Source organism: Falco cherrug, assembly GCF_023634085.1.
Source record: "Falco cherrug isolate bFalChe1 chromosome W unlocalized genomic scaffold, bFalChe1.pri SUPER_W_unloc_1, whole genome shotgun sequence".
Lineage (NCBI taxonomy): Eukaryota > Metazoa > Chordata > Aves > Falconiformes > Falconidae > Falco > Falco cherrug.
Genome location: NW_026599288.1, coordinates 11,697,321 through 11,706,036, shown reverse-complemented (window position 1 = coordinate 11,706,036; position 8,716 = coordinate 11,697,321). Strand labels below are relative to the sequence as shown.

At 46.0% G+C, this 8,716-nt stretch overlaps 1 long non-coding RNA gene across 1 annotated transcript; it reads left to right on the top strand.

Moving 5' to 3' along the window:
* Nucleotides 1-3,528: 3,528 nt before the first annotated feature.
* LOC129734935 (uncharacterized) lies at nucleotides 3,529-7,917 on the top strand. The gene is made up of 2 exons (XR_008730462.1): nucleotides 3,529-3,642; nucleotides 7,308-7,917. It is a non-coding gene; the product is annotated as an uncharacterized LOC129734935 (long non-coding RNA).
* The last annotated feature ends 799 nt before the right edge of the window (nucleotides 7,918-8,716 follow it).

Below are 8,716 nucleotides of genomic sequence, written 5' to 3'. Positions count from 1 at the left end.
AAAGCCACGGGAAGCGTTATACCAGACTTTTTCTGTCCCACTTATGAGCCAAATGCCAGCATTTCCAGGTACGCAGAAGAATCCCACACATCCAGTCATAGCAACAGCCCCTCACATACACATTTCACTGTGAACTCCATTAGTAAAAAAAAAAAAACAAAAACAAAAAAAAAACCAAAACACACCAAAGCAAAGGTTCAGAGTATTCTTTAAATGCAAGTGTTAAATCCCTTCGTGAAAATTTCCTAATTCTTGGCTGGTGAAAAAGGGAAGGAAACCTACTTCCTAAACTCACTATCACAGCTGCATAATATACCATCCTACCCTGCGACAGCAGGGCTGGACCAGACAACCTCTTTGGGTTCTGGTCACTCCACAGCCCTGCAAATGTGCATGCACATGCCAATTCCACTCCTCTTGATGCCACTGTATGTACATTTATGTCAAAGTATCCTGTTAAGGGGAGGTTGCTGGCATTAAACAAAGCTGTGCACAAAGTTTGGGTCAAGCTGACCCACCCTCTCAAGTCATTAGATGAGACACCTTCTCAAGTACCTACCACCTCAAGTCGTCAAAACTGATGAATGAAAGGACTTCTAATCAAGGGACTCGACCTTGAGAAACAAAGAGCAGATAATGATAAGAATACCCATCATGTAAATTATGCAGAAAGAAGACAAAGGTACTTGCGATAGTGGGAGATTGTGACCTCCAACTCGATACCCACACCCACCCCACAAGAGGGCAAACCTTTGCTTGGGGAGCATGGGTAGTTGGTAAAAAACTCCAATAGCGAGCGCACTAGTTTGCATTAGAAGTGAGAAACTTGTAACCAAACCTGTACGTAACTGAATATGTAACGTACTATGAATATGCAAGTACTCTACTGTATATAATGTGTACCCTTGAGTAGCTTGGTGTACTGCATGCCCCCAGCACTGTAATAAAGAATGCCTGCCTTCTAAAACTTCAAGTCTTTGAGGGTTTTTCTCTGTGACTGACTTTAAAGTATCACTCTACTACTATCATGGGGTTTCTAAAAAATACTTATGTGTATTTTTTTTTTTTTTGTCTGCCAACAGCTTTTCCAAACTTGCTAATCTCACTACAGTGTCTGCTGCCCGAAACATGAATAAAGAGGGCCAACCTTATCACATCTGCTGCCTCTGCTTGACAAAAACCACACAAGTAGGGCATGCAACAAGTCTACATGAGCTTTTATGGACAGTTTTCTTCCCCACCACAAAGGTTGGAAGTTAAAAAAACCAAAACAACCACCTCTAAACTAAAAATATTTTCACAGTTTTTCAACGCTCCCACCATAAGAAAAGTGGGTTTCTTGCCACTGAGGGGTAATTTGAGTTTATAGACCTTCATAGGAGAGTCTTTCCATTCATAAGACAATTATCTTGTTCTCAACTTTTTGCAAACACTAGCTGCAACGAGAAACCAAGGATTGGTACATCAACTCTAAATAATGTACAGTTTAATATACTATAAATCTCAGTAGTATCTTCAAGTGCTAACATGAACCTGTCAATAACCTATTGTCACCTGCTGTCAAAAGGATCCGTACAAGTATTTCATTATGGTTCTTTCCACTTTTCCAAATATTCATATCACTGTCTCACGCAATCAGATGCTGAGATGGAATTCGCTTACTCCAGGTGCCAAAGGGAATCAACATCTTGAGTGAGTCAGCCCATTATCCAGCTTTCACTTTAATGCCAAAGTGAACTGTTTCAACAGGTTCCAGGTTACACATAACAATGCACCTTCAAGCAGAGAGTGAGGCAGACCGGAGTAAATGGAGAGGAACACACAAGGGAACCTTTCCCCAGCTGAGAAACATAAACGGATAAACACATTCAAGTGTTCTGCAGAATGCAGCTGGGGCACACCACACACAAGCAAGACTGTAGCATCAAAGCAAAGCAGCTACACGCTCACAAGAAGTCTTGAACTACCTGGTGATGATCTAGTATCTCCCATGGCTGCCAGTCAGTTGGCCTTTCTTCATAAGTGTCATTTCAGAAGCTACTAAGAGCCCAGAACTGCTCTACCTGCCCATTTATGCAGCCACAAAGTCCCACAAGCCTGTATACTTCCTTTTGCGGCAAGATTCCCCAGGGCCCCATATGGTAGGTAGTGTAATCATCATGTCAACTTCTTCAAAGCAAGTTAACTGAGCATAATTGTGTCTACAAAATGAAAAAAACATCCTGAAAAACACATACCCTGGCATGGGGGGAAAAAAACCCAAAATACAACCCATCACAGATTGTAGTTTTACATTAAGAATTTTATGTGAGCAAAACGGTAATTTGGCAGAGATGTTTCTTTGCATAACACCTGGATTTTCCACACGAGTATCTAATAGCAGCTTTGCATTAAGAGCAATGGCTATAAAATCAGCCACAAAAAGCATTCGGCAGCTTTATACCACAACTTAGACCAGACACGCATTTCACACCCATCCCGCGCATGCATCCCATCCCTGGGGAGCACCTCTCAGGCCGGACTGCGCACAAACGCGGCCTAATTCTTCCCCCAGATCTCACGTATATTGTAAGAGTCAACTAAAATCCCACCAGTCCTCTGCGCCTCCAGCTGTTCTGGCTGCCCGTCCTTCCCCGGACAGACTCCTCAGTCATATCACCGCTCCCCACCCCCTAAGGCGGCGGGAAACACCCGCCCAATGCGCCAGCCAGGCCAAGGCGCTCCAGGATGCCGACATGTTTGGAGAAGCGACGTTTCAACCGAGGCAGGAGCAGAGCCACTACCGTCCGGCTGCCGCTGCCCCCGCCCTCCCCGCGCACGGCTCCTGCCATTGCTACCAACAGGGAGATGCCGAAGGAGAAGAGCAGAACGGAAGAGCCAAGCAGAAAGCCGGAACCACGGGCGCCCCGAGATAACACGGAAGCCGCCGGTAGGGACAGCCCCGGGATGGCCGTTACATAACAATCGCGGCGCGAAGGCCCCCCCACAGCACCGCCACCGTCCTTCAGCCCCTTGGCAAGGCGGCGACTCCCGGGAACGTGCGCAACCCCACCCGCCCCTCACCAGCAGCTGCATCTCGGCTTGAACGGCAGGCACCTGGAACCGGTCTATCTCCTCCATCATGATGGTGGAGGCAAGGCAGGAAGAAAGAAGAGCAAACGCAGTGAAACTCCTCAAGCGCCGAAAGACGACAACGACGACACCACCTACCACAAGTTCTACCTCATCCTCGCCGCCGAAGTGACTCAGCCGCGCCACTTCCGGGCCCGGTCGCTCCGCCCTATGTTTTCATATTCATGAAGAGGGTGAGGCCTCTGGCAATAATACCAAAGGCCAGATGCTCGGTCCCCCGCGGCACTCGCCCTACTGCTACCAGGACGTACCATTCCCTCCCTCGGGGGGAGCTGGGACACTTCGGTAGGAGGTGGGAAGTGGGAGGAAAGGAAAAGCCAGCGCCGTCGGCGTTCTGCGGCCGAATTAACCGCACACCGCTTCCGGCGCGTTCCCGTGGTTGCCGCTATCAACTTCCGGACAGTGGTTGGCTGGGAGGGTGCGAAGTTGTCAGGAGCGACTGGTGGCGGGGAGCTGCTGCGGAAGCCGCCATGTCAGCCAAAGTGGGCGACAGGCACCAGGCACCAGCAGGTAAGGGTTTGTCCCAAGCGGACATCGTAGCATGTTGGGAGAGGGGTCCGCCGGAGTCAAGAGACTACTCAATATGAGTTATGCATCTTGCTCAATTTTATTGGCTTCTAAACATTTCTTATATAGCCTCAATGCACAAGCATGTTCCCAAAGCAAACATATAATTAGTTATTAGCCCCGAAGCACGCGCTGCTCACACACCACTATTTATCATGATTGGAACAAGCATTCTGTCCATGCAGCTATTTGCGTTAGCTATGTTTTAGCCTTGTGGTTTGTTACTCCTTCTGTTACCGAAATCTCGGAATGAAGAACTTATCGACACCAATGTGATGTAGATAAGCAGACACTTCTTTATTAACGGCCGGGTGCGTGAGCGAGTCCTCTCACGATCAACGCACACCAAGTCTCAAAATCAGACACCATATATAGAACATACTCATTCATATTCATTAAATATTCATGCATAATCATAATATTTCCAGTAAATCATTAACATACTCTCCTCCTATATCCGATTCTGCGCAGTAAAGGTTAGAAAGGTCTAGAAATGGGTCTGGGGTACGATTTGGGTAGGTGGTATGTGAGTCGGTGGTCGCGATCTCCCCCTGCCGGAATTACCTTTTACTAAAGTTCACGGTTTCTTGGCAGGCAACTACAAGCTGTTCCAGTCGACTCTTCCCAATTTCCATTAATCTCATATTCTGACATCTCAATACACTTTCTACATCAGAAGACTGGTCAGATACAAAGAAACCTTTCAAACCCTAAATTATTACCTAAGTTTCAACAATGATTCCAGCCCATTCTTCTGGCCTTGGTACAGGATGTACAGAGGGTCTCATAGCAGCTTTTACTGAGCAATTATAAGTTTCCTCAAAATATGTTTTTATCCTTCTATATTTCTATTCTATAAAATAATTCTATAAAATAAAATAATCAATCAAATAAAGTCAATCAATCTTAACTTATTAACAAATCGATAACACAGGTCAGGAATCCATGTTTGCAGAATATCAGACGTAATAAGCCATGTTTAACTGAATTCTGTGTTTCTTGCTTGAAAAGGAAAACCTGTTGAAGTGACAACAAAACAAAGCAGATACTCCATTAACTTTTACTTCCTGATGCCTTTTCTGGAGCGAGAATTTTTCCTTGCAGCCTAACACATCTTTTACCTGATTTGCAAATTACCGAGTGCTTGAGACATAGAGGTGTTTAGTAGGAGGTGACCAGGCACTCAGCATTGCACTAGACTAAGGGTTGATATGTGGGAAACAGCCCGTCCAGTTCCATATCCGCAACTGACTGTGGATCCCAAAGTTTGTATACATATATTTAATTACTGCTGTAAAGCAACTGCTGTAAAGTTTCCTCAAAATATATTTTTATCCTTCTATATTTCTATTCTATAAAATAATTCTATAAAATCAAATAATCAATCCAATAAAGTCAATCAATCTTAACTTATTAACAAATCGATAACACCTCTATCTACATTCCGTTCTCTATGTCCCTTGGCCTTGCACATGTCCTCCCTAACAGCTGCAGCTGGTTACAGCCACGGCCTGTTATTACAATAAAGTTACTTGGTCTTAGGATTCAAGAATAGATCAAGGCCACTTTCTTGTTAACTTCAGCGCAATAACTTCAGCACAATTCTAATTCCAGGCCTGGATTGTGCAGACCCTCAGGGATTCCATGGCCACGCTTCTGCAGCCATTCTTCTACAGTAGCAGGGCGGCTCCACACTCCTGTGTGATAGCACCTTGGTGACGTCACCCCCGAATGGCATCACTGCGGTGCCTCGAGCTGTGGGGCGATAGAGGTAGCGTCGCTCTGTGGCCCCGCTCTGGCTCTGCCACCCTCAGCCCCTGCTCTGAGTGGGTGCCACAGTGTCACCCAAAATGGCATCGCTATTCCCAGCACTACCACACTTTACATCACCATGCATAGCCCAGCTCGTTTCCTTCCAGGATGCCCCGCAGAGCTGTAACCCTGCAGGGCTGGGTGGGACATAAGGGTTCAGCACAGCCCCTCCTTGGTACTGCTTGCCTTGTGGTTACATCACGTTGCCCCTGCACTGAGGTGTCATCACCCTGCCAGTGACACCCTGCATGTTCTGTGGCACTTCTATGCATTGCCACCCTACTCAAGGCAAAGCAGCATGTCCCAAAGCTGCAGCACCCCACATTGTGTCACTGTAGTGTTGCATCCCTGGGAAACTACAAAGGTCTTTGGACATCATTATGTCGTGCCATTTTGTCACTGTTACAGTGTGTGACACTTCTCTTCCAGGGCAGGTTTTAATGCACTTGAGATGTCCCCAGTCTGTCAGAGAACCTTTAAGGGATGCTGAATTGACAGGTTGAAATCCCTGTTTTTAAAAAGTTTTAAAAAAATGCTTTAAATTATAATTACCTATAGCTTTTATCACTTTCCTTTTTGTTTTACTGTTTGGTCTTCTCTCAGTTCAGACAATGAAGTGAGGTCACTGCTAATCTTTGTGGCCCTACCCCTACTCTGGGAGCAGCAGCGCGCGTGGATCTGTGTCTATGACACCTCACTGTCTGCCTTTGGGCTCTGCATGGGCATCCTCTCACAGGATGAAGGGCTCAGTCAGATTCATTCCTGGATCTCATCTACTACTGGAGTTTCAAAGTGTTTAATTTAAAAGCAGAAGCTGACCTGGCAGATAAAACCTTTTTCATAACAAGTTTAGGTCAGTCCCAATGTATTTGATTTTTAGGGTGGGGAAAGAGAGTTAGCATAGGTGGCCCAGAAGTGACTGAGAACAAGCAGCCTGCTTCCTCAGTCCAAAACACATGCCAGAAAGCCATAACTGACCAAGGAATGCAGAAGGAAAAAAAGAGGGACTGATGTGATGGTTCAGAGCTGTGAGGTGGTAGCTGAGATCCCTGGACAATCCCAGTGGTCTGTGAGGGAATCCAGACAGCAGGAGCTCTTTCAACAATGAGGGAACAGCAACCCTTCCTGATCAACTGATTCCCATCTAGTTACCCAAGGGTGATTCATCTGGACTCTGGTTTATCCACGCTAGAGCTGTATAGACTCTGTACAGATCTATGCGACTTCTGAAGCCTGAGCTAATAAACCCTAAGTGTGAGCTGACTCTGCAGAGCCAGATCAGATCTCCCTGTTCCTGCAACCAAGGGTTGGAGCCTAAAAACCAGAAGTATTGAAATAGTTGTGCATGGGCCTGATGTCTCTGGGAGCCATCTGGGTATTTCTGCACACGTGATATAAGGGCTTGTGGACTTTAGAGTAGGCAAGAATAAAAGAGAGGATCACCGTGGTGTTCCTAATACACAGCATTTGGGGAATTTTGAGAAGATGCGGAATTATGTAAATGCATAAGCCAACATCCCTAAATTAGACTGAAGGGAATGGAAGAATTAGATTCTCAGCTCTCCTGAAAATGAGGTCTTGAGTATGACAAGTGGGACACCCAGAAGTGTAGTATTCCTTAAAAACACTGACCTGTGTGGCATGTACAAGAACATGCAGGAAGTTGTTGATAGGGCAGGGAACAGCACCCTGTTAGCCCTGTGTAAGTCCCATGTGTGATCCTGGATGGTGAGAGGGTGGCCAATGACTTTGAGATTTATAAAAGCAGTTATTTCAGACATGGTTATCTATTATAGGTATGCTATTGGAGGTATTGGTTCCAAACTTCCATGTCTTCGCTTTGTGGCTCAAGGAAAACACCTTGACTGAGCAGTGGAGAGCACCCTGTGCTGCTGTGAACCTCTGTGGCTGAAACTGCCCCAAGGAGAAGCAAGATTTGGCTATGGTTTCTTAACTGACATTGCATAAACTTATTTGCATTTACAGTGCATAAAACCAGACCGGCTGGACTTATTATTTAGGGTCAACTCCACTGTCAGCAACTATAGAGGATGGAGACAGTGGGTTGTTTGACAGTGACAATGTACAGCTATGACTTTGCTTTGACTATGTGCAGCTGTGATCCTACAGCAAAGAGGAAAATAACTTTGAGGGAGTATGAGAAGAAACCTGGATGAAACAGAAACAAAGGAATGTGATCTAACCTCTAGAAGATAAGGAAACAGCGTGAACAGTGTTGGGGTCTGCAGACAAGTTAGTTGACTTCAGAGACTTAGCCGTGTACCTTTAAGACAGCCACAAATTGTCAGGTATGTAAACAGGATGTGAAGAACCCGAACTTAGAACCGCAGCATACGGGCACCTACAGCAACAGCAAATAGCAAGCAAGAAGAAGGACACAAAAACCTATCAGAGTCTGACACATGTACTGTCTAAGAGTATATATTTGTATAAACAATAAAGGCCGTTTTGTCTGAACCCAGCCACGCAGACATAGTGTTTCTTTTCAGTCCGCCTCAACCTGCGTCACCACAGAGTGATGATTGGAAGCATACTAAGGGCATAAAAGAAGGTAAAGCTCTTCATATCTTCATGGTAAACTGTAAATGATGTATTAGTTGCATTCATACAGAAGCTTCCAGTTTATAAGCATACGTATTACTGACACCAGCTTCAGGCTGATAGAAGGTTTAAGGGCGCTGCCCCCCCCACCCCCCCCCACCCCCTGGTGTGTTTTAGATGAGAACATGTGCACAAGTTGCATATATTTTGTGTAGCTAAAGAAAAGGCCAGGTTAGATGGAGCTTTGAGCAACCTGATCTAGTGGAATGTGTCCTTGCCCATGGCAGGGGGTTTTGAACTAGATCAGGGGTCCTCAAACTATGGCCCGTGGGCTGGATACGGCCCCCCAGGGTCCTCAATCCGGCCCTCTGGTATTTACAGACCCCCCCCCGCCCCCCCCCCCCCCCCCCGGGGGTTGGGGGGGGAAACCAAGCAGCCGCAGATGACCTCCTGCCACTTCATCCACGCGCCAGCCCCCTGTTTAAAAAGTTTGAGGACCCCTAAACTAGATGATCTTTAAGGTCCCTTCCAACCCAAACCATTCTATGATTCTAAAAAATGTAGCTTTTTAAAAACATTTGCTATCTTGATTTTTATATTTGCGGTGGAAGTACTATGCCTCAGTCATGGTGTTAGAAAGGAG